The following is a 27,522-nucleotide window of genomic DNA, read 5'->3' as shown; positions in this document are numbered from 1 at the left end:
GTAAGCGGGAGTTACATAATCTCATAGTCATAGGAACATGTATAAGTCATGAAGAAAGCAATAGCAACATACTAAATGATCAAGTGCTAAGCTAACAGAATGGGTCAAGTCAATCACATCATTATTCTAATGATGTCATCTCATTGATCAAATGATAACTCATATCTATGGTTAGGAAACTCAACCATCTTTGATCAATGAGCTAGTAAAGTAGAGGCATACTAGTGACAATATGTTTGTCTATGTATTCACACATGTATTGTGTTTTCGGTTAATACAATTCTAGCATGAATAATAAACATTTATCATGATATGAGGAAATAAATAATAACTTTATTATTGCCTCTAGGGCATATTTCGTTTAGTCTCCCACTTGCACTAGAGTCAATAATCTAGATTACACAGTAATGATTCTAACACCCATGGAGTCTTGGTGCTGATCATGGTTTGCTCATGTAAGAGGCTTAGTCAACGGGTATGCAACATTCAGATCTGTATGTATCTTGCAAATCTCTATGTATCCCACCTGGACTTGGTCCCTGATGGAATTGAAGTGTCTCTTGATGTGCTTGGTTCTCTTGTGAAATCTGGATTCCTTTGCCAAGGCAATTGCACAAGTATTGTCACAAAAGATTTTCATTGGACCCGATGCACTAGGTATGCCACCTAGATCGGATATGAACTTCTTTATCCAGACTCCTTCATTTGCTGCTTCCGAAGCAGCTATGTACTCCGCTTCACATGTAGATCCCACCATGATGCTTTGTTTACAAACTGCACCAATTGACAGCTCCACCGTTCAATATAAACACGTATCCGGTTTGTGTAGGATCGAAAGTATGTCTAGAGGGGGGGTGATTAGACTACTTGACAAAGAAAAATATATCCTTTTCCCAATTTTAGTTCTTGGCAGATTTTTGCAACTTAGCATGGTTCAAGCAATCTTAATACAATTCAAGCAAGCATGCAAAGAGTATATGAGCAGCGGAAAGTAAAGCATGTAACTTGCAAGAATATAAGGGAAGGGTTTGGAGAGTGCAAACGCAATAGGAGACACGGATGTTTTTGTCGTGGTTCCGATAGGTGGTGCTATCGTACATCCACGTTGACGGAGACTTCAACCCACAAAGGGTAATGACTGCGCGAGTCCACGGAGGGCTCCACCCACGAAGGGTCCACGAAGAAGCAACCTTGTCTATCCCACCATGGCCGTCGCCCACGAAGGACTTGCCTCACTAGCGGTAGATCTTTACGAAGTAGGCGATCTCCTTGCCCTTACAAACTCCTTGGTTCAACTCCACAATCTTGTCGGAGGCTCCAAGTGAAACCTAGCCAATCTAGGAGACACCACTCTCCAAGAAGTAAAAAATGGTGTGTTGATGATGAGCTCCTTGCTATTGTGCTTCAAATGATAGTCTCCCCAACACTCAACTCTCTCTCACAGGATTTGGATTTGGTGGAAAGAATATTTGAGTGGAAAGGAACTTGGGGAAGGCTAGAGATCAAGATTCATATGGTAGGAATGGAATATCTTGGCCTCAACATATGAGTAGGTGGTTCTCTCTCAGAAAATGTATGCTGGAAGTGTAGGCACGTTCCGATGGCTCTCTCCAAGAATGAAGAGGAGGTGGAGGGGTATATATAGCCTCCACACAAAATCTAACCGTTACACACAACTTGCCAATCTTGGTGGGACCAAATTGAGAAACTCGGTCAGACCGATTCAGCAAATCTAGTGACCATGGGACCGACATGCAACTCGATAGGACCGATACGATTAGGCTTAGGGCATAACGTAATCTCGATGTGACCGATTACTCAAACTCGGTTAGACCGATTTTGGTAATAAGCTAACCAGAGAGTTGATCAGGTGAACTCAGTGGGACCGATTTGCTCATTTCAGTGAGACCGAAATGTTATGAAAGGGAAAAGGAGAGTTTACATTGCAATCTTGGTGGGACCGATCGCTCATCTCGGCTGGACTGAAATGTTATGAAGGGAAACAGAGAGATTACAACCCCATCTCGGTGAGACCGAGATCCCTATCGGTGAGACCGATTTGCCTAGGGTTTGTGGCAATGGCTATTATATCTGAACTCGGTGGCGCCGGATAGGAAGAATCGGTGGGGCCGACTTTGACTTTTGGTTTAGGTCATATGTGGATGTGAGAAAGTAGTTGAGGGCTTTGGAGCATATCACTAAGCACTTTGAGCAAGAACCTCGTTAAGCAACACCTCATCCCTCCTTGATAGTATTGGCTTTTCCTATAGACTCAATGTGATCTTGGATCACTAAAATAGAAAATTTAGAGTCTTGAGCTTTGAGCTTGGGCCAATCCTTTTGTCCTTAGCATTTTGAGGGGTCCACTTTTCTCATCCATGCCATGCCAATCATTGAGCTTTCCTGAAATATTTATCTTGAAATAGCATTAGCTCAATGAGCTATATGTTGTTAGGAATTACCAAAACCACCTAGGGATAGTTGCACTTTCAATCTCCCCCTTTTTGGTAATTGATGACAACATATAGATCAAAGCTTCGACAAATGATAATAAGAGTGAAAAAGATTGTCATTTTGAGAAGTATGTGATAAGCAAGAGCTCCCCCTAAATTTGTGCATAGTTTAAGATTTCCTTTGGACTGCAACTGCACAAAGAGTTAGGATCATGGGTTACTCTTCCATGTTAGATACATCTTGGTGGAGCGCTCAAAATGATAATAATTAAATACATGCACTCATCACCAAGAAAAGTGAATGATCATATAGAGATATAAAAGGATAATGTCATCCAACAAGCATTAAGGTAGCATATGATCAAACACATGATCATCCAAGTATCGCATAAAAGCATAGAGTATCTCAAGCAAACAAACGACAAAGTTCAACTACCAAAAAGCAAAACAAGAGAGAACAAAAGCAACACTCTCTCTCGAAGCCTATGATCTATACATTTTCTCCCCCTTTGGAAACAAGTTACCAAAAAGTTCATAAAAAAGCATAGTGCTAGATCGACTCTCAGGCTTGGTCTTCAGGTGGTGGTGTAGATAAGACTCCAAGGACGAAGGCATCAGTTGATGTAGATGGAGCTGGTGGAGTAGGTGCTGGAGCTGGTGGCACTGAAGTTCTAGCTGGTGCAGATGAAGTTGCTCTGGTGTTTGTAACTGGCACTACAGCAGATCTCTGACCTCTGGGTACTCTAGCAAATGCATCAGTGGTAGACTTGCCCTTCTTCTCCTGCACTTCATCCTGAAGTTGCTCAACAACTGACTGTATCTCAGTGACCTTCACATCTAAATCATAGAACTTCTGCTCCACGATCCTCTCCAAGCTCTCCTGATTTTGAGTAAGGGTGGCCAATCCCTTCTTCAATCCTCGGAGTGGAGGCAATCAAGTAGCCAAGCTGATCTTGCTTGCTCTTCAGAAGATACTGAGATGCCTCATCAATGGTTGGCATCTTTGCAGCCTTTTCAGTCCTTGCCTTCTCCTTCTTTGCTTGGGCTTGCACACAAGATGGTTCATTCTCATCCATTACCATAGTGTTATCCTCAAAGTCTGGGTAGATGGACATGTAATCCTTGTCCAAGAGATATGTGCCAGTGCCCATCTTGGAGTTGATTAGCTCGTGGATCTGTGGGGCATACCCACAACTTCTCTTCTGACCTGTAGCTGTCCTCTTGGTAGTTTCCACAATTAGGCTCATGACTTTAAACTTTTGAGGCACATCAAATATGTGAAGCAGATTAATTGCATGGCCTCTGATCATCTTGTGATCACCTGACTTTGGCAAAAGAGTATGCCTGAGGATCCAGTTGATTGTTGGCAAACCTGACAGAAGGTAATGTACTGATCCAAACTTGTGTGTCTCAAGAGCAGAATCTTGGATCTCTCTGTACATATGTGCCATGGAGTTGTGATCCTTCTTCTTCTTGGCATAGACATCCAAGTCATCTTCATTCTCCTTAGGAGCATTGATCAATTTTTCCCATTCTTCAGCTGTTGATTGGTACCTAGTACCTTCAGACATCCATACAATCCTTCCATCTGGGTAGAAATGAGCTGTGGAGTAGAACTGCATAATATGCTCATCATTCCACTTCGTGAGCTTCTACCCAACAAAGTCCTCTACTCCACAAGACTTGAAACTATTATAGACTCCAGGATAGTGTTCTTCATTTTCCCTGATGTACTTTCAGTCCACCCATCTCATATCACAGACTATAGGCTTCTTGTCAAGCAACACTGTCTCATAGAAGTCCTGTTGTTCCTTTGTATGGAACATGTAGTCCACAACAGTTCTTCTCCTAACTGCATAGGGATCAATCAATCTCCACTGTCTGAGTCCTGCATCCTTCTTGAGCTTCCTGTCCTCAGCTACTGGATGAGCATCATTGTGATCTGGAAATTTGGGTTTCAACTTCCTCAAGACATGTGACTCGTCATCTTCTTCTTCAATAGAAGCTTCGGGCACTGGGGCCTTGTTCTTCTCTCCAGCAGGAATATTCCTTGTATTCCTCTTGGGTGCAGCTTTGGGCATTGGAGCAGTTGCCTTGGGAGCTTTTTGGGCTTTGATGGAGCAACCCCTGACCTTATAGCATCTCCCATAAGCTTTTGAGCTTTAGGTGCTGGTGCAGCAACCTCTTCCTCTTCTTCTTCAGAGTCTCTGTAGGACCTTGAGAAGAGGTGTCTAGAGGGGGGGGGGGTTAGACACTAAGTGACAAAGTAGAAGTTTTTAAGCCTTTTAAGTTTAAGTGGAGCTTAGGCACAAGTTTAACATTCACAATACATAACAAGCAAGCATGCAAAGAGTGTATGAGCAGCGGAAAGTAAAGCATGCAACTTGCAAGAATGTAAAGGGAAGGGTTTGGAGGATTCAAACGCAATTGGAGACACGGATGTTTTTGTCGTTGTTTCGATAGGTGGTGCTATCGTACATCCATGTTGATGGAGACTTCAACCCATGAAGGGTAACGGCTGCGCGAGTCCACGGAGGGCTCCACCCACGAAGTGTCCACGAAGAAGCAACCTTGTCTATCTCACCATGGCCGTCGCCCACGAAGGACTTGCCTCACTAGCGGTAGATCTTCACGAAGTAGGCGATCTCCTTGCCCTTACAAACTCCTTGGTTCAACTCCACAATCTTGTCGGAGGCTCCCAAGTGACACCTAGCCAATCTAGGAGGCACCACTCTCCAAGAAGTAACAAATGGTGCGTTGTTCATGAACTCCTTGCTCTTATGCTTCAAATGATAGTCTCCCCAACACTCAACTCTCTCTCATAGGTTTTGGATCTGGTGGAAAGAATATTTGAGTGGAAAGCAACTTGGGGAAGGCTAGAGATCAAGATTCATAAGTTAGGAATGGAATATCTTGGCCTTAACACATGAGTAGGTAGTTCTCTCTCAGAAAATGTATGCTGGAAGTGTAGGTTCAGTCTGATGGCTCTCTCCATGAATTAAGAGGAGGTGGAGGGGTATATATAGCCTCCACACAAAATCTAACCATTACACACAATCTACTAAACTCGGTGGGACCGAATCGTTAAACTCGGTCAGACCGATTTAGCAAATAATGTGACTGTTAGGTTTTTCAGTGCGACCGATATGCAACTCGGTGAGACCGATTTGATTAGGGTTAGGGCATAACGTAATCTCGGTAAGACCGATTACTCAAACTCGGTAAGACCGATTTTGGTAATAAGCTTTCCAGAGAGTTGGTCAGGCAAACTCGGTTGGACCGATTACTCAAACTCGGTGGGACCGATTTTGGTAATGAGTCAACTAGGAAGTTTGCATTGTAATCTCGGTAGTACCGATTGCTCAAACTCGGTGAGACCGATTTTGATAATGGACATACACAGAGAGATTACAATCCCATCTCGGTAAGACCGAGATCCCTATCGGTAGGACCGATTTGCCTAGGGTTTGTGGCAGTGGCTATGTCATCAAAACTCGGTGGCGCCGGATAGGAAGAATCGGTGTGACCGGTTTTGGCTTTAGGTTTTAGGACATATGTGTGGAAGTGGGAAAGTGGTTGAGGGTATTTGGAGCATATCACTAAGCACTGTGGAGCAAGAAACAAGCAACACCTCATCCCTCCTTGATAGTATTGGCTTTTCCTATAGACTCAATGTGATCTTGGATCACTAAAATGTAAAATGAAGAGTCTTGAGGTTGAAGCTTGAGCCAATCCTTTGTCCTTAGCATCTTGAAGGAGTTCCCACATCCTTTAGTCCATGCCACTCCAATGTTGAACTTGTCTGATATATACTAGATAAATGTGTTAGTCCAACAAGAGATATGTTGACATTAATTACCAAAATCACCTAGGGAGCACTTGTGCTTTCAATCTCCCCCTTTTTGGTAATTGATGACAACATACATCAAAGCTTTAGATAAAGATATAAAGAACAACAAGTAAAGCTTTGGAAAGACATGTAACAAGCATAGGCTCCCCCTATATGTATGCAATCATGTAAACATGGAATGTAGAAGCATGTGAGAGCATAACCATGATAGAGCAGGCAATGTGTTACATGTATCTTGGCCATATGCATCAGAGCAAAAAGTATTAAAGGAAATACCTTCATGCCCATGAGTCCTTCTTGCAAACAGTATGTACATTAGCAAGAGTTCCTCATACACATGATTGTGATGCATATACTTACCTTGTAGTCTTGAGTTGGCTTAGGATGGAATGAACCTGTGTAAACAAGGTTAGATAACACAGATACATCTACTAGCTAGAGCAAACAGAAGAAACCACAAGAATACCAAGACTGGGATGACATGTAAAGAGTGAGTACTAAGTACCACATTGGATTAGACATGTCCCCAAGAGTAAAGATATGCAATGAATTTAAATGATTTCTTTCCCTTAGATGTCTTGCTCCCCCTGAATCTAGCATGGGATACTGGGAGAAGATAGGGAATATAAAATCAGAGCTGAAAGATATGAATGATCAGAGCTAATGCAAACTAATGCAAATAAGCACATATGAACATGTCTCTCCCCTCAAGAAGACATGTGCCATCTCTCCTCTTGAACACCAAGCATCTGGGATCCTTGAGAAGTACTTTTTACTAAAGTATTCTCTCCCCCTGAGGATCTCTCTCTCTCCTAAGGAGGTGATAAACTCTTTCTCTGATGTGATCTCTCTTTAAATGATAAGATTTGATGTGATCTCTCTCTCCCCCTTTCACATCAATTTCCAAGAAGGGCTTTCTGGAATCTTTCGAATGGGTTTGGTCCTTGAGACACAGCACAAAGCAATGGTAAAAATGTGATGCTTGTAGAGGACAAGATTCATTGAGTGGAGCTGGATCAGAAGAAACACAGAATAAGTGGCAGACTGTTTTTTCTGATCCGAAATCGGTGGCACTGAGTGGTATGCTTCGGTTGTACCGAAAGGATTCGGTTGGACCAAAGACAGCAAGTCGGTGAAACCGATTTCGTCGCAGAGAAAACACTTGTCACCTTAGCTCACTAGACTAGTAAGATCTCACAAAGATTTGCAAGGAATTTACTGAAAGATATGCAATGAATTGGATGCAGAAAAATGCAGAGCGAACAGAAAGAAATCTAGATGAAGTTTTTTTTAAATGGGAAACAAATATGCATGAGATGAATGCACAAACACAGAAAAGAACACAAGATAACTTCATCTAGAGATGGTCGGCGACAAAGTCACCTATGTTAGAGCATATTGACTTAGGAGTCAAGTGAGATCACTTGATCATAGGTCATACTCATCGTTTAAGCTCAAAATGGGGTTGCCATTTTTCGTTTAAGCATCTTGATGTATTCACACCCTGTCGAGTTGCTTTAGCTCATGACTTGGAGTAAAGCTTCTCTAAGATGGAATAACATACCTTGGTTGGTGGTGTTGTCCATGTAGTTGAACTTGCGTGGGTTGCTCATGGTTGATGTAGCTCATCAAGAATTTGGAGCACCACTTGGAATTTGAGTCCATCTTCCTATGCGGATTAGTTCTGGCAAGGAAGAGCACTTGTGTATCCAAAAATGACAACCACGAAGCTCAACATATAATTTGTCAAAGGATATGTTTGAATGGTTCTGTGCTTCCTTGTATTCAACCACCATAGTGTAGAGACTTGGTGATGTAGAGATTGCTCAAGATGTGAGTAGATTACAATCTCATGGAATTAGATTCATCCAAGTACCTACATGGGTTAGATAACATGCAAGATCCAAGTATATCCAAGACAAAAGATTTTCATCATAAGAGGAATATCAAGGATTAGTCATAAGTTCATGTCTTGCATGTATTCAATGGAGTTTCTACTCCAAGTTTGAAGCATCAATGATGTTCAATTCTCCTCTTAACCTGCAAAACACTTTCTCATCAAGAGGTTTAGTGAATATATCCGCTAATTGCTTTTCGGTGGAACATGCTTAAGATTAATGTCACCCTTAGCAACATGATCTCTAATGAAATGATGACGAACTTCAATATGCTTAGTTCGAGAATGTTGCACAGGATTATGACCAATTTTGATAGCACTTTCATTGTCACAAAGCAATGGAACATGTCTCACATATATCCCATAATCTTTAAGAGTTTGGGTCATCCAAAGTAATTGAGCACAACATGAACCTGCGGCAATATATTTTGCTTCGGCGGTGGATAAGGATACCGAGTTTTGTTTCTTGGAGGACCAAGACACAAGAGATCTACCAAGAAATTGACAAGTACCCGAAGTGGACTTTCTATCAACCTTGTCTCCGGCATAGTCTGAGTCGGAGTAGCCAACAAGATCGAAAGAGGCCCTCTTAGGATACCAAATGCCAAAATTTGGTGTATGGATTAAGTATCTCACTATCCTTTTCACGGCCTTTAGATGACATTCTTTAGGAGCAGCTTGATATTGTGCACACATGCACACACTTAGCATGATATCAGGATGTGAAGCACATAGATATAACAATGAACCAATCATAGAGCGATAAACCTTTTGATCAACCGGTTCACCATCTTTGGTCAAGTCAAGATGTCCACTAGTAGGCATGGGTGTAGACATACCTTTCCATTCTTGCATATTGAACTTCTTGAATATGTCCTTGGTGTACTTCGTTTGAGAAACAAAGGTACCTTCCTTAGTTTGCTTGATTTGCAACCCAAGAAAGAATTTGAGTTCACTCATCATAGACATCTCAAACTTCTCCGACATTAGCTTCCCAAACTTTTCACTAAAATGAGGGTTAGTTGAACCAAAAATAATATCATCAACATAAATTTGGCACACAAAGAGTTCTCCATTAACCCTTCTAGTAAAAAGAGTAGAATCAATTTTACCAATTTCAAAGCCTTTTTCAATAAGGAACTTGGTCAAGCATTTATACCACGCTCTAGGAGCTTGTTTGAGACCATAAAGAGCTTTGTGAAGCTTGTAAACATGATTGGGTTTCTTAGGATTGACAAAGCTGGGAGGTTGCTTAACATAAACTTCCTCCTCTATTTCACCATTTAGAAAAAGCACTTTTAATGTCCATTTGGTACAAGGTGATATCATGATGATTAGCATAGGCAAGTAAGATGTGAATGGACTCAAGTCTAGCAACGGGAGCATAAGTCTCACCATAGTCCATACCTTCGACTTGTGTGTAACCTTGGGCGACAAGACGTGCTTTGTTGTGAACCACTTGTCCATCTTCATCTTGCTTGTTGCGAAACACCCATTTGGTACCAATGATGTTGTGGTTGTTGTCGGGCTTCTCAACCAATGTCCAAAATTGGCTCCTCTCAAAATTGTGTAGCTCTTCATGCATAGCATTTATCCAATCCGGATCTTCCAATGCTTCTTCGACCTTCATAGGTTCAATGCTAGAGATGAAAGAATAGTTTTCACAAAAGTTAGCTAAACGAGTTTTAGAGCGAGTGATTCTCCCGGTTTGAATGTCATTGTAGATTTACTCGATGGGATGGTCTTTAGCAATTCTTGCTCGAAGTCATGATAGCTTTTGCTTGGGTCTTCGTTGAACATATTCTTCATCTTGTTCTTCTTCTTGGCCTTCTTCATTGTTGGCGTTGTTGTTCTCTTGTCGTGGTGGACAAGGAGGTTGTTGACGTTCATCTTGATGCACTTCCTTGTTTTCTTCATCTTGGTGTGTCCCACTTGTGGATGCTTCCGTATCAACTCTTGGTTCACCTTGTCGTGAAGTAGAAGCTTCCACTTGGACGGACGAGGTACTCTCCTTCACCTCCGTTGGACGAACCTTGCCAATAGACAAGTCTTGAATTGCTTCCGAAGGATCTTTGTCTCCTACATCAATTGGCAATTGCTCGACTTGCGAGCCGTTAGATTCATCACACTTCACATCTACTGTCTCTTCAACCTTTCAGGTTAAATTGTTGTAGACACGGTAAGTGTGAGAGTTTGAGCCATAACCTAGTAGGAAACCTTCATGAGACTTAGGAGCAAATTTAGTACGATGATGCTTATCAAGAATGTAGCACTTTGAGCCGAATACTCGAAAGTATCCAACTTGGGGTTTGTTAACGATGAGGAGCTCGTATGTCGTCTTGCCGAGTAGCTTGTGAAGATACAAGCGATTTGTTGCATGACAAGCTGTCTCAACTGCTTCTGCCCAAAAGTGCTTCGGTGTCTTGTACTCATCAAGCATCGTTCTCGCCATTTCGATGAGCATCCGGTTCTTCCTCTCAACAACTCCATTTTGTTGAGGTGTGTACGTAGCCGAGAACTCGTGTGAAATCCCTTCTTCGTCAAGAAAGGTGTCCACATTTGCGTTCTTGAACTCTGTTTCGTTGTCGCTGCGAACCTTCTTGATCTTTACTTAAAATTGATTTTGGGCCTTCCTAGCGAAGTTTTTGAAGATCTATTGGACCTGCGATTTATCATCGAGAAAGAACACCCACGTAAATTTGGAAAAATCATCAACTATAACTAGACCAAAAGAATTTCCACCGAGACTCTTGTAATAGTTGGGACCAAAGAGATCCATATGAAGTAGCTCGAGTGGCCTCCTTGTGGTCATAATGTTCTTCACGGGATGCCTTCCTCCAACCTATTTACCTGCTTGACAAGCACTGCAAAGTCTATCCTTATCAAATATGACATCATTAACTCCAAGGATATGATTTCCTTTAATAAGCTTGTCAAGGTTTCGCATACCAACATGACCTGATCGTCTATGCCATAACCAACCTTTTGAGGATTTAGCAATGAAGCAAGTTTTAGGTTGAGCCTTTTTAGTGAAATCAACAATGTATAGATCACCTCTACGTATACCGGTAAAGACCATTTTATGATTGTCTCGACGAAACACTTGGCAATCTACTTTAGTAAATAGGACATTGAAACCAAAATCAGCAAGTCTAGATACTGAAAGTAAGTTGTATCCAAGAGATTCAACGAGCATGACATTTTGTATGGAGCTATCATGTGATATGGCCACCTTACCGAGGCCAACCACCTTACCCTTTGAGTTGTCACCGAAAGTGACATACTTTCGAGGACTATCATTTTCAGCAAGCTCACGAAACATGTCTTTATCTCCGGTCATGTGATCGGTACATCCACTATCAAGAACCCATTCCTTTCCTCCTGACATATATCCCCGAAGAATTGCCATAAGACCGAAATGTCTCATTGCATCATCAAGATCGAAGTCACTATCATCATCCTCATCATAGTATCCATGTTCAACATCGTCATGTGGTGGATCAAATCCTAGAGAGGGTGGTTCATTAGAATGAGTTTGACAATGATCTTGCTTAAGAATTTTTATAGCTTCGGAAATAATATCACTAATAATTCCAACATCTCCTTTGGCATGCATAAGGTTTGTAAGCTCAAATAGACGATCACCAAACATAGTATCACTAGTGTTCATCTTACTCAAAGCAATAGAATTATGGAGAATTTCATCTAGATTTTTCAAGGAATAATCTGGAAATCGTTCCTCAGGACATTTCCATATAGTGTAGGAACACTCAAGAGTAGGCAAACATCTAATCAAGTTTCTAGGCAAGCCTCTAGTGACAAGATTAACAGTTCTAAGATTCCTAATCATGTCAATTGACTCATCATGGGTAGGATGCATAGGATCAATATAAGGTGCACAAGGGCTTGCAATGTACTTGTTCAAATGATATTGATTGAAAATTACAAGCATCCCATTTTTCCACTCATGAAAATACTCTCCATCAAGAATAGGCACTCTATGTCTAAGACTCCCCAAAGTAGACTCATCCATCTTCCTCCAATGGTGATTAAACCAAGGCAATGGAGACCAAAGATCTGATACCACTTGTAGGACCTTGAGAAGAGGTGTCTAGAGGGGGGGGATTAGACACTAAGTGACAAAGTAGCAGTTTTTAAGCCTTTTAAGTTTAAGTGGATCTTAAGCACAAGTTTATCATTCACAATACATAACAAGCAAGCATGCAAAGAGTCTATGAGCAGCGTAAAGTAAAGCATGCAACTTGCAAGAATGCAAAGGGAAGGGTTTGGAGGATTCCAACGCAATTGGAGACACGGATGTTTTTGTCGTGGTTCTGATAGGTGGTGCTATCATACATCCATGTTGATGGAGACTTTAACCCATGAAGGGTAACGGTTGCGCGAGTCCACGGAGGGCTCCACCCACGAAGGGTCCACGAAGAAGCAACCTTGTCTATCCCACCATGGCCGTCGCCCATGAAGGACTTGCCTCACTAGCGGTAGATCTTCATGAAGTAGGCGATCTCCTTGCCCTTACAAACTCCTTGGTTCAACTCCACAATCTTGTCCGAGGCTCCCAAGTGACACCTAGCCAATCTAGGAGACACCACTCTCCAAGAAGTAATAAATGGTGCATTGTTGATGAACTCCTTGCTCTTGTGCTTCAAATGATAGTCTCCCCAATACTCAACTCTCTCTCATAGGTTTTGGATCTGGTGGAAAGAACATTTGAGTGGAAAGCAACTTGGGGAAGGCTAGAGATCAAGATTTATAAGGTAGGAATGGAATATCTTGGCCTCAACACATGACTAAGTAGTTCTTTCTCAGAAAATGTATGCTGGAAGTGTAGGTTCAGCCTGATGGCTCTCTCCACGAATGAAGAGGAGGTGGAGGGGTATATATAGCCTCCACACAAAATCTAACCGTTACACACAATCTACTAAACTCGGTGGGACCGAATCGTTAAACTCGGTCAGACCGATTTAGCAAATAATGTGACCGTTAGGTTTTTTGGTGGGACCGATATGCAACTCAGTGAGACTGATTTGATTAGGTTTAGGGCATAACGTAATCTCGGTAAGACCGATTACTCAAACTCGGTAAGACTGATTTTGGTAATAAGCTTTCCAGAGAGTTGGTCAGGCAAACTCGGTTGGACCGATTACTCAAACTCGGTGGGACCGATTTTGGTAATGAGTCAACCAGGAAGTTTGCATTGTAATCTCGGTAGTACCGATTGCTCAAACTCGGTGAGACCGATTTTGATAATGGACATACACAGAGAGATTACAATCCCATCTCGGTGAGACCGAGATCCCTATCGGTAGGACCGATTTGCCTAGGGTTTGTGGCAGTGGCTATGTCATCAAAACTCGGTGGTGCCGGATAGGAAGAATCGGTGTGACCGATTTTGCCTTTAGGTTTTAGGACATATGTGTGGAAGTGGGAAAGTGGTTGAGGGTATTTGGAGCATATCACTAAGCACTGTGGAGCAAGAAACTCATTAAGCAACACCTCATCCCTCCTTGATAGTATTGGCTTTTCCTATAGACTCAATGTGATCTTGGATCACTAAAATGTAGAATGAAGAGTCTTGAGCTTGAAGCTTGAGCCAATCCTTTGTCCTTAGCATCTTGAAGGAGTTCCCACATCCTTTAGTCCATGCCACTCCAATGTTGAACTTGTCTGAAATATACTAGATAAATGTGTTAGTCCAATAAGAGATATGTTGACATTAATTACCAAAACCACCTAGGGAGCACTTGTGCTTTCAGTCTCTCCTCATAGAGGGCTTGCCAAGAACCTTGGCAGTAGTGGTTCTGACTCTCTTTTTCTTCTTGTCTTGGCCAGCAGCTTCATCTTCAGACTCAATGGTGAACTTCATGGTTTCAACAGTGGCAGCCTTCCTTGGTTTGGAAGTGGGAATCCTTCTTGTAGGTGCCTTCTTCTGCATTCCTGGCTTAATGGCAGCAGCTGTGCCATATTCCTTCTTCAGAACTTTCTTCTTGGAAGTGGCCTCATCCTCAATGGCCACATAGTCCTCATCCTCAAAAACTGAGGCTCTCTTCTTTCTGTCCCTGGTGGCTGCCTTAGGCAAGCTGTTGGGTCTGCTCCTGCTTCCATCATCATAGCTGCTAGAGGGACTAGTGCGCTCACTCATATGAACCTGCTCCTCAGACTTGTTCTGATGTCACTTATATCTGACATGATGCAAACACTGATAACAGACCCTGTGAATAGATATAGCTGAGATAGATTGGATGAGCATCACAATGTATAGAGGTTTTTACAAAAGAATGAGTCAAAAACTTAGTTTTAGGTTTCCACAGAAAGCATTTCGGATCTACCGATTTGAAAACTCGGCGATACCGAAGCAGCTTTTGGAACCTAAACTAGTGAACTCGGTCTGACCGAGTCACAGTTTGGTGGCACCGAGACTGCTAGGGTTTCACAAAGTCCTGAACTCGGTCACACCGATTTGCAATTCTCGGTCAGACCGAGAATCACATGTGCAATGGCCTTAGCCAAATCGGTGGCACCGAGTTCTACAACTCGGTTGGTCCGAGATGATCTCGGCGGAAACCTAACCCTAAATTTTCAATCCACAACTAAACTACGGAGTGATTTCACCGGATAGAGTGATCTCAATCGTGGCAAGATACATGGCAAAACAATGTGCTAGGAATCAGAGTGAGATTAGCACAAAGATCAAGTCCATACCCTAGTGCGGCGATGGACTTGCTACAGCGGCAATGGCGGAGACGATTCCCGTTGACGGCGGCGGAGACCAGCAGCGGGAGGCAGCTGGCGATGAGGAGGATGATCTGCAGACCCAGGGAGGCAGAGCAGGCTGAGCGCGGGCAAATGGGTTTGGAGAAATTTCCAAATTTTGGCCCGGGGATATATATATCATGTCCCTGTCGGTGTGACCAAAAAGTTCAAATTGGTTGCACCGAGATTGAAAACCTAGATCGACTTAGTGATCTCGGTATGACCGAAATAGATGAATCGGTCAGACCGAAACGCACAAAGAAGTTTTGGATGTTTAAGTCTATGACGAATCGCGGACTCAGAGTACTCCTCACACAGAGTGGTTCAAATCTGACTTGATCAAACTTTTTGATGTAGCATGAATAGAGTTTGATACAAGAAAAGCATAGATAGATAGAGAAGGTTCTTAGGCATTCTTGTCCATCCACTTGGCAAAAGAAGAAGCCAAACAATCAAAGCAACAAGTGGATGTCCTCGAATGAGAATATGCAACCAACATGCTCACACAATAAAATGGCAAATGAAATATGTGACAAAGCATGCACAACCAATTCTAGCATCTATCAAGCAATTAGCGATAACTAGGTCATCTATATATATGAGTATATTGACTTAGGAGTCAAATGAGAACATTTGATCATAGGTCATACTCATCGTTTAAGCACAAGTGGGGTTACCACTTTTACCTAAAGCATTGTTGTGTTCACACCATTAGAGTTCCTTTGACTCAATTTTTAGAGTAAAGCTCCCCCTAGATGTGAGATCCCCCCTAAGAGGGATGAACTAAACTTGGGTTTTGTCGATGATGACTTCATGTAGGTGTTGAAGATGTGGATGCTCAATGTTGATGTAGATCATTTGTAGCAATCCTTTGGAGTGAGTTGCACTTTCAATACCTACGCGGGTTAGTCCCACAAGGAACAAACAAGGATATCCATAGACATAGAGTGATGCACACACAAGATGATGTCTATGAAAGCATTAGGTGACCTTGTCCCTTGTCTTACCAACAAGAGGGTTTGTGACTCCTTGAACTAGTGCAAGATGTGGAAGTTGATTGCACTTGTTCTTGCCAAAATGATAAGAGTGAGATATGTTGGCGGAGTCACCCTCAAGAACTCTCTAGTTCTTCTTCTTAGGGATCCACATCATCTTGATGGGAATCCTTGGAGTTGTAGTCGTACTTGATGAAGTAGAACTTGATGTAGTCTTGGGAACCCACTTGACCAAGGCCTTAGGAGCTTCTTCAAATGCATCAATCTCCTCTTGAAGCTTGTCCTTGCCTTTTTGCTTGTGGTCTTGTGGTGGAAGATCATCTTGAGCTTGTGTCCCTTTGAAAGAAGTGGAATCATACTTCTCTTGTTGAGGAACAAACTTCGTCTTGGGATATTGATCTTCTTCCCACTCAACTCCATTAGCATTGAACTTTCGTTCAAAACCAACACCTTGGTTCTTCCGGTGCCTTCCTTGCTTGCATACAATTTCCTCGAATTGGTTACTTCCAGCAAGGCTCTTGTAAACACCTTTCTCTATAATTCCCTTCAATAAGATATTTTCTTGTTCAAGTGTAACTTGGCTAAGAGAATCATTAGTGGAATCAAGAGAACTACTAGAAGCAACAACATTGGATTTAGCATGATTATTGTTACTACTAGAGGAAGAATCTTTCTTGTTCTTGTTAGTAGACTTGACTTGAGGCATGTAAGTGGATAAGAGTAAACGCTTGGCAATGTAAGAAGAACTTTTCTTGCAAAGATCATCATTGATTGCCTTCAAGAACTCATGCTCTTGCTCAAGGTTGAGCTTTTCAAAGCGTAACTTCTCATGAGTCCTTAAAAGTTCTCGATGATCTTCTAAGATAGTTTTATGAGCTAACTTAAGAGTGTTTAGTTCTTTAGTTAGAAGCTCAATCTTCTCCTTATCATTGTCATTCGTTTTATCTTGATTAGCATGATTAATTGATGTTTCATCATAGTATTCATCACTAGAGTTGTCAACAAGTAAATCATCATCACCTAAGAAGTCATCTTCATCACTATTGAAATCAACATACTCAGGGTGTGATACCTTTGGGCCTTTAGAAATGAAGCATCTTCCAAGTCCTTCATTTGGTGAATCAAATATGTCGTAGGAGTTGGTTGACACAAGTGCTAGACCGGCAACACCTTCATCTTGAGTATATTCGGAGTCGGAGTGATAGCTTCTCTCGGAGTGATTGTCGGAGTTGGAACCGGATACCCATTCACCAACATGAGCTTGATGTCTTCATTTTGTGTAGCTCCTTGATGACTTGTCCTTCCTTTCCGAATCGTTGCTTCTCCGGGATGTTCTTCATTCATAACGATCATCTCTACTCCTTCTCTCTCTTGATGGTGATTCTTCTCTTCTACTTCTTCTTTTTGGAGAATCTTCTATTCTCTTGTAGGGTGCTGTACACTCATTGGAATAGTGTCCGGGTCTTCTAGAATTGTAGCAATTAAGCTCTCGACTAGAAGATCTTTTGTCATTGTAGGACCTTGACTTGGAACTTCTTTCTTTGCTTCTACTCTTGTAGAACTTGTTGAAGTTCTTCACCATTTGGCTCAATTCTTCATTGAAGGTTTGTTTCTCACTTGATGATGTGGGGGCTTCACATGAGGCTTTGTAAGCACCACTTGACTTGTTGTGGAGCTCCTCCTTATCCTTGAGTGACATCTCATGAGCAACAATTCTTCCAATGACTTCTGTTGGCTTGAGATCTTTGTAATTGGGCATCATTTGAATCAATGTGCACATGGTATCATATTTTCCGTCCAAAGCTCTTAGGATCTTCTTGATGATGAATTTGTCGGTCATCTCTTCACTTCTTAAGCCGGCAATCTCATTTGTGATAAGAGCAAGCGTAGAGTACATTGCAGCGACACCTTCACCATCCTTCATTTTGAATTTTTCAAGCTGACTTTGAAGCACATCCAACTTGGATTCCTTGACGGAGTCGGTACCTTCATGCATATCAATCAAAGTATCCCAAATTTCCTTTGCATTCTCAAGACGGCTGATTTTGTTGAATTCTTCGGGGCACAATCCGTTGAAGAGGATATCACAAGCTTGAGCGTTGTATTGCAGCATCTTCAACTCTTCTGCAGTAGCTTCATGGTTCGGTTCTCTCCCATCAAAGAATTCACCTTGCAAGCCAATACACACAATAGCCCAAACGGCGGGGTTATGTCCAACAATATGCATTTTCATCTTATGCTTCCAACTAGCAAAATTAGTGCTATCAAAGTAAGGACCTCTATGGTGGTAATTTCCCTCGCTAGACGCCATACTCTCCTAGGTTGTGAAACCAAGGCTATGACTACCAAAAGCTATGGAAATCAAAGCAAATGGAAACCTGGCTCTGATACCACTTGTAGGGGGGGGTGATTAGACTACTTGACCAAATAAAAATCTATCCTTTTCCCAATTTTAGTTCTTGGCAGATTTTAGCAACTTAGCACGGTTCAAGCAATCTTAATACAATTCAAGCAAGCATGCAAAGAGTATATGAGCAGCGGAAAGTAAAGCATGCAACTTGCAGAATTTAAAGGGAAGGGTTTGGAGAGTGCAAACGCAATAGGAGACACGGATGTTTTTGTCATGGTTCCGATAGGTGGTGCTATCGTACATCCACGTTGATGGAGACTTCAACCCACGAAGGGTAACGGCTGCACGAGTCCACGGAGGGCTCCACCCACGAAGGGTCCACGAAGAAGCAACCTTGTCTATCCCACCATGGCCATCGCCCACGAATGACTTGCCTCACTAGCGGTAGATCTTCACGAAGTAGGCGATCTCCTTGCCCTTACAAACTCCTTGGTTCAACTCCACAATCTTGTCGGAGGCTCCCAAGTGACACCTAGACAATCTAGGAGACACCACTCTCCAAGAGGTAACAAATGGTGTGTTGATGATGAACTCCTTGCTCTTGTGCTTCAAATGATAGTCTCCCCAACACTCAAGTCTCTCTCACAGGATTTGGATTTGGTGGAAAGAAGATTTGAGTGGAAAGCAACTTGGGGAAGGCTAGAGATCAAGATTCATATGGTAGGAATGGAATATCTTGGCCTCAACACATGAGTAGGTGGTTCTCTCTCAAAAAATATATGCTGGAAGTGTAGGCACGCTCTGATAGCTCTCTCCACGAATGAAGAGAAGGTGGAGTGGTATATATAGCCTCCACACAAAATCTAACCGTTACACACAACTTGCCAATCTCGGTGGGACCGAATTGAGAAACTCAGTCGGACCGATTCAGCAAATCTAGTGACCGTTAGGATTTTTGGTGGGACCGACATGCAACTCAGTAGGACCGATATGATTAGGGTTAGGGCATAATTTAATCTTGGTGTGACCAATTACTCACATTCGGTGAGACCGATTTTGGTAATAAGCTAACCAGAGAGTTGGTCAGGTAAACTCGGTGGGACCGATTCGCTCATTTCGGTGAGACCGAAATGTTACGAGAGGGAAACAGAGAGTTTACATAGCAATCTCGGTGGGACCGATCGCTCATCTCGGCTAGACCGAAACGTTACGAAGGGAAACAGAGAGATTGCAACCCCATCTCGGTGAGACCGAGATCCCTATCAGTGAGACCGATTTGCCTAGATTTTGTGGCAGTGGCTATGACATCTGAACTCGGTGGTGCCGGATAGGAAGAATCGGTGGGGCCGAGTTTGACTTTTTGTTTAGGTCCTATGTGGATGTGAGAAAGTAGTTGAGGGCTTTGGAGCATATCACTAAGCACTTTGAGCAAGAACCTCATTAAGCAACACCTCATCCCTCCTTGATAGTATTGGCTTTTCCTATAGACTCAATGTGATCTTGGATCACTAAAATAGAAAATGTAGAGTCTTGAGCTTTGATCTTGAGCCAATCCTTTTGTCCTTAGCATTTTGAGGGGTCCACTTTTCTCATCCATGCCATGCCAATCATTGAGCTTTCCTGAAATATTTATCTTGAATTAGCATTAGCTCAATGAGCTATATGTTGTTAGGAATTACCAAAACCACCTAGGGATAGTTGCACTTTCAGTTTGCGATTTAGAATTGTCGGAGTAAATGACCATGGGTAGCCTAGCTGGCTCCCCTTGGCTCTGCAAAAAATACTAGGCCGATCGAGCCTACAAGCACCCAAGACACGGGGCCACCTTCCCCCAGTCGGCTATCCCACAAGCCGACTACTGGAAGGCGGCCCGACCCTAAAAACCCTCATAAAGAAAGCAATGAGAGGGCCGACTCCAAGAAGCCGGCCACGTGATGACCGACTCCAAGAAGCCGACCCCCGATAGGCGGCCAAGATCGTGCCCTCAAAGTCTGCACCCACATAACGGAGATGGGACGGGGCGTGGCAACAGTGGAGCCTGCCACCCCCGAATCCCGGAGCACACATAGCCACGGTACGCCGTACAGGGCAGCCATGACCCGTCCGGCGTGGCACTGTTGCCATGCTGACCATGACGCCACCCACGGCGGGCTGTCAGTACGGCCCGCAGGCGGCGGGCCCCTTCGGTCAGAGAGACACCCGAAGGCGGTCACGCTTCCCCTAGTCGGCCAGGGACGTAGCCGGCTCGCTCCCTCCCTCGAAGTATGCGCACCATTAAGGAGACAAGACGAGGTAAGGCTACAGTGAGAGCCCTCCAGGCGGCGGCACTGTAGCCATGCTTACCTCGACAAAGCCCTCGTCATCAAGAGTGAGGCAACAGTAACCAGCCCCCAACAAGATCACCAAGCGGTGGGGCCTACCTGTCGACCAGGAGGCCGGCAGCCGGCGGGACCCACCAGTCGACGGGCCCTAGAAATCAGCGGAGAAGCCGGTGAACGTAGACACTGACGGCTGGGCCCACGCCCAGTCGGATTACCATTGTACCCCTGGGGGGTAGGCCTATATAAACCCCCCGGGGCACCCATGCAAAGGGTTGGACTCTGATAGTTTTATACACAACTTTGAGAGGAGAAGAGAGCTAGCCTTGCCCTTTCTTCCTCCTCTCGCCGAACAGCTCAAGGAGCCTCTTGTAGCCACTTGTTGATCTAGTGATCATGCGGAGACCCCGCAGAGCAGGACTAGGGGTGTTATCTCCACGGAGAGCCCCGAACCTGGGAAAGGTTCGCCGGCGTGCATGTCTTCGCCTCATCCTGTTTCCAGGCACCGTCGATGTCTTATTGGCTCCCACAATGATAAGACACCCGTTGGCATATGTTGCACCTACCACCCGACATTTGGCACCCACCATGGGGTCAGGTGCACCGTCGTCCGAAGACCTGTTCTAGACGGGAACCCTCTTCCTCCCCCACAAGTGTAGCCAGCCCGGCACGCCCGATGGCGCTTGCCCCGACGCGCTGCAAGGTGTCGACAACGCCTGCGCGGCGAGCTGCCTCACCGATCTACTTGGTGAGGCTCGCATCTCCTACGAGCCTGCGTCCGATGCGGGCACCGGCTGCCCCGAGAGCCGCCTCATCAGCCTCCTTGACCAATTCCATGTCTCTAGCGAGCCTGCTGTGGATTTGGAGTTGGTTGGTTCCACCGACCCGATGCTTGTCGACTCAGACACGGCATCACTCGATGCTTTCCCCACCAACGTGGTGGTCTTCGACGACCCTCTCCCTCGAGCCAACAGCGGCGGCAGCACCGTCACCGAGGTGCTGGTCATCAGCCACGGCGTCACCTCTGGCGAGAACGCCCACGACGCCCTGCAAGCGGTGCTGCACGATCTGTCCGCCCCCATCCCGGCCGACACCGACGCCGAGGCGCTGGAAGCACGCCTCCTTGTCCTCATTGTGGAGGGCCAGAAGATGGCCACCATGAGACGCCTCACTGAGGCTCACCAGCGTGAAGTCGACTGCGCCACCTTCGGCACGCCGCCTCCCGACGGGCCGAGCCGGGCCGGCATCCTCCATAAGAGCGGTGCGGCCATCTCCAACATGCTGGGAGCAGAACGCCTAGTCTACGCCACGCCTCTCGAGAACGTACGCGCTGCCCAGTCGGTCGTAGATGAGCTGAATGGACTGGGGGCCGACGAACTCCCCTACATGACCAGACGCATCCAGCACTTGATCGACGCGGCCGCAAAGCGGCACGAAGCCGGCGTCCATGCTGAAATCCCCCCACCCCCACGCCGAGAGCACGGCGCGATGTCACGGACGCTGACTGCGGGCGGCGCCCGCGCAAGACAAGAAAAGGAGCCGGCTGCTAGTCGCAGTCGGACTCGAATCACCATTGTGCGCGACGCAGAAGGCCGCCCTCGAGCTATGGAGCGGCGAGGCGATCCGCCTCCTCCTCCGCCTCGTGGGGAGAGATACCCCACCCCGCCGCCTGTCACGCATCCGACTCTCAGTGGCCGACTAGGTCGGGGCGAAGGAGTCGGCGAAAACGACGCCCACCACCAGATCGACCGCCTAGCGCGATCCCTGGCGCTGGAAGAAGAAGATGATGTCGGCGCACCCTGCTTCGGCCCCCGCATCCGCGACGAGCCCTCACCCAAAGTGTTCTCGCTCCCAAGAGACACACCCAAGTACAATGGCTTCGTGAAGCCGGAAGATTGGTTGATCGACTACTCCACCGCAGTTCGTATAGCAAAAGGCAACAGGCGTGTTGCCGTGAAATATGTTCCCCTCATGCTCCAAGGCACGGCGCGCACCTGGCTCAATAGCCTCAAGACTTACAGCATCAATAGCTAGCTAGACTTCACGGAAGCCTTCATCCGCAACTTCACCAGCACCTACAAACGGGCTCCCAAGCCCCGACAGCTCTCCTTGTGTGTTCAAGGGCCCAATGAATCAACTCGCGACTATCTCACGCGTTGGGCCGAGCTCCGCAACTCCTGTGAGGGGGTGCACGAGGTTCAAGCCATAGAGTACTTCACCGCCGGGTGCCGAGAAGGCACCCTCCTCAAGCACCGACTCCTCTACGACGAGCCAACTACCCTCGACGAGCTGCTAGTCATTGATACGTCTCTAACGTATCTATAATTTTTGATTGCTCCATGCTACTTTATCTACTCTTTTGGACTATATTGGGCTTTATTTTCCACTTTTATATTATTTTTGGGACTAACCTATTAACTAGAGGCCCAGCCCAGAATTGCTATTTTTTGCCTATTTCAGTGTTTCAAAGAAACGAAATATCAAACGGAGTCCAAACGGAATGAAACCTTCGGGATCGTGATTTTCTCACCGAACGTGATCCAGGAGACTTGGACCCTACTCCAAGAAGTGACAGAGGCGGTCACGAGGGTGGAGGGTGCCCCCCTGGGCGCGCCCCCCTTACCTCGTGGGCCCCCTGCTGCTCCACCGACGTACTCCTTCCTCCTATATATACCTACGTATCCCCAAACGGTCAGAAGAGGAGCCAAAAAACCTGATTCCACCGCCGCAACCTTCTGTATCCACGAGATCCCATCTTGGGGCCTATTCTGGAGCTCCTCCGGAGGGGGCATCCACCATGGAGGGCTTCTACATCAACACCATAGCCCCTCCGATGAAGTGTGAGTAGTTTACTTCAGACCTTTGGGTCCATAGCTAGTAGCTAGATGGCTGCTTCTCTCTTTTTGGATCTCAATACAATGTTCTCCCCCTCTCTCGTGGAGAACTATTCGATGTAACCTTCTTTTGCGGTGTGTTTGTTGAGACCGATGAATTGTGGGTTTATGATCCAGTATTATCTATGGAAAATATTTGAATCTTCTTTGAATTCTTTTATGTATGATTGAGTTACCTTTGCAAGTCTCTTCGAATTATCCTTTTTGGTTTGGCCAACTAGATTGGTAGTTCTTGCAATGGGAGAAGTGCTTAGCTTTGGGTTCAATCTTGCGGTGTCCTTTCCCAGTGACATCAGGGGCAACAAGGCAGGTATTGTATTGTTGCCATCGAGGATAACAAGATGGGGTTTTTATCATATTGCATGAATTTATCCCTCTACATCATGTCATCTTGCTTAAGGCTTTACTCTGTTTTTAACTTAATACTCAAGATGCATGCTGGATAGCGGTCGATGAGTGGAATAATAGTAGTAGATCCAGAATTGTTTCGATCTACTTGTCTCAGACATGATGCCTATATACATGATCATTACCTAGATATACTCATAACTACGCTCAATTCTATCAATTGCTCAGCACTAATCTATTCACCCACCATAGAATATCTATGCTCTTGAGAGAAGCCACTAGTGAAACCTATGGCCCCCGGGTCTATTCTCATCATATCAATCTCTATCGCTTTATTTACTTGCTTTATTTTTACTTTGACTTTTACTTTTCACTTTGCATCTATCTATCAAAAAATACCAAAAATATTATTTATCATCTCTATCAGATCTCACTGTCATAAGTGACCGTGAAGGGATTGACAACCCCTAATCGCGTTGGTTGCGAGTAGCTATCATTTTGTGTAGGTACAAGGGACTTGTGCGTGGTCTCCTACTAGATTGATACCTTGGTTCTCAAAAGCTGAGGGAAATACTTACGCTACTTTGCTGCATCATCCTCTCCTCTTCGGGGAAATCCAACGTTGTGCTCAAGAGGTAGCAAGTAGAATTTCTGGCACCGTTGCCGGGGAGGCTCACGCAAGCAAGTCAACCATACCAAGTACCCATCACAATCCCTATCTCTCGCATTACATTATTTTCCATTTGCCTTTCGTTTTCCTCTCCCCCACTTCACCCTTGCCGTTTTATTCGCCCTCTCTTTCCCAATCTCCTCCTCTCTTTCCCGTTTGCCTTTTTTCCCGTTGCCTTTCTGTTTGCTTGTGTGTTGGATTACTTGTTGCCATGGCGCAAGATAATACCAAATTGTGTGATTTCTCGAATACCAATAATAATGATTTCCTTAGTACTCCGATTGCTCCTCTTAATAATGATGAGTCTTGTGAAATCAATAGCGCTTTGCTGAATCTTTTTATGAAAGATCAATTCGCCGACCTTCCTAGTGAAGATGCCGCTACTCATCTAAACAATTTTGTTGATTTGTGTGATATGCAAAAGAAGAAAGATACAGATAACAATATTGTCAAGTTGAAGTTGTTTCCATTTTCGCTTAGAGATCGTGCTAAAGTTTGGTTTTCATCTTTGCCTAAAAATAGTATTGATTCTTGGAATAAGTGCAAAGATGCTTTTATCTCTAAGTATTTTCCTCCCGCTAAGATCATCACTCTTAGGAACGATATCATGAATTTTAAACAACTTGATCATGAGCATGTTGCCCAATCTTGGGAAAGAATGAAATTGATGCTTCGCAATTGCCCTACTCATGGTTTGAATTTATGGATGATCATACAAAATTTTTATGCCGGATTGAATTTTGCTTCTAGAAATCTTTTAGATTCGGCCACGGGAGGCACGTTTGTGGAAATTACGTTAGTAGATGCTACCAAATTGCTTGATAATATTATGGCTAATTATTCTCAATGGCACACCGAAAGATCTTCTATTAAAAAAGTGCATGCTATAGAAGAAATCAATGTTTTGAGTGAAAAGATGGATGAACTTATGAAGATGTTTGCTCCTAAAAATACTCCTCTTGATCCCAATGATATGCCTTTGTCTACCTTTATTGAGAATAATAATGAATCTATGGATGTGAATTTTGTTGGTAGGAATAGTTTTGGAAACAATGCGTATAGAGGGAATTTTAATCCTAGGCCTTATCCTAGTAATCCTTCTAATAATTATGGAAATTCCTACAACAACTCTTATGGAAATTTTAATAAGATGCCCTCTGAATTTGAGAGTAGTGTTAAAGAGTTTATGAATTCACAAAAGAATTTTAATGCTTTGCTTGAAGAGAAATTGCTTAAAGTTGATGATTTGGCTAGGAATGTTGATAGAATTTCTCTTGAAATTGATTCTTTAAAGCTTAGATCTATTCCTCCTAAGCATGATATCAATGAGTCTCTCAAAGCCATGAGAATTTCCATTGATGAGTGCAAAGAAAGAACCGCTAGGATGCGTGCTTCCAAAGATGCCTTTATTAAAGCGTGTTCTTCCAAATCCTATGAAAATCAAGATGAAGATCTAAAAGTTATTGATGTGTCCCCCATTAAATCTTTGTTTTGCAATATGAATCTTGATGAAACTGAATATGATCTTCCTTTACCTAGAAGGCGTTCTAAGAATTCGGAGTTTCTAGATCTTGAAGATGAATTTGATGAAAGTGGGATTGGAAGAAATAAAAACCCAGTTGTTGCTAAACCCACTATTTTGGATCTCAAGGAATCTAATTATGAAAATTACTATTTAATTGGTTGTATTTCCTTGTTGCAATCCGTGCTATATTCTCCTCATGCTTATAGTCAAAACAAGGCCTTTACCGAACACATTGTTGATGCCTTGATGCAATCTTATGAAGAAAACTTTGAGTTGAAAGTTTCTATCCCTAGAAAACTCTATGATGAGTGGGAACCTACTATTAAAATTAAAACTAAAGATTATGAGTTTCATGCTTTGTGTGATTTGGGTGCTAGTGTCTCTACTATTCCCAAAGCTTTGTGTGATTTGCTAGATTTCCGTGATTTTGATAATTGCTCTCTAAACTAGCATCTTGCGGATTCCACTATTAAAAAACCTATGGGAAGAATTAATGATGTTCTTATTTTTGTAAATAGGAATTATGTGTCCGTAGATTTTATCGTTCTTGATATATATTGCAATCCTTCATGTCCTATTATTCTTGGTAGACCTTTCCTTAGAACGATTGGTGCAATTATTGATATGAAGGAAGGGAATATTAGATTCCAATTTCCCTTAAAGAAGGGCATGGAAAACTTCCCTAGAAAGAAAATAAAATTACCATATGAATCTATCACGAGAGCTACTTATGGATTGCCTACCAAAGATGGCAATACCTAGATCTATCCTTGCTTTTATGCCTAGCTAGGGGCGTTAAACGCTAGCGCTTGTTGGGAGGCAACCCAATTTTATTTTGTGTTTTTTGTTTTTGCTTCTGTTTAGGAATAAATAATCCATCTAGCTTCTGTTTGGATGTGGTTTTATCTTTTAATTAGTGTCTGTGCCAAGTAGAACCTATAGGGAACCTACGATGATAGTTGATTTGATTCTGCTGAAAAACAGAAACTTTGCACGCACAAATATAGTTTTGTTAAATCACAGAAAAGTGCTTTTGCGTTGATTATTTTTTATACTGTTCAATAAACAAATTTTCCAGGACATCCTATTTTGGTAGAATTGTTAGAGTTCCGGAAGTTTGCATTAGTTACAGATTTCTACAGACTGTTCTGTTTTTGACAGATTCTGTTTTACGTGTGTTGTTTGCTTATTTTGGTGAATCTATGGCTAGTAAAATAGTTTATAATCCATAGAGAAGTTGGAATACAGTAGGTTTAACACCAATATAAATAAATAATGAGTTCATTACAGTACCTTAAGTAGTTCTTTGTTTTCTTTCTCTAACGGAGCTCACGAGATTTCTGTTGAGTTTTGTGTTGTGAAGTTTTCAAGTTTTGGGTGAATTCTTTTGATGGATTATGGAACAAGGAGTGGCAAGAGCCTAATCTTGGGGATGCCCATGGAACCCCCAA

The sequence above is a fragment of the Triticum aestivum genome, chromosome 6B (genome assembly GCF_018294505.1).
Source record: "Triticum aestivum cultivar Chinese Spring chromosome 6B, IWGSC CS RefSeq v2.1, whole genome shotgun sequence".
NCBI classification, from domain to species: Eukaryota; Viridiplantae; Streptophyta; class Magnoliopsida; order Poales; family Poaceae; genus Triticum; species Triticum aestivum.
This window is presented reverse-complemented; position numbering follows the sequence as displayed.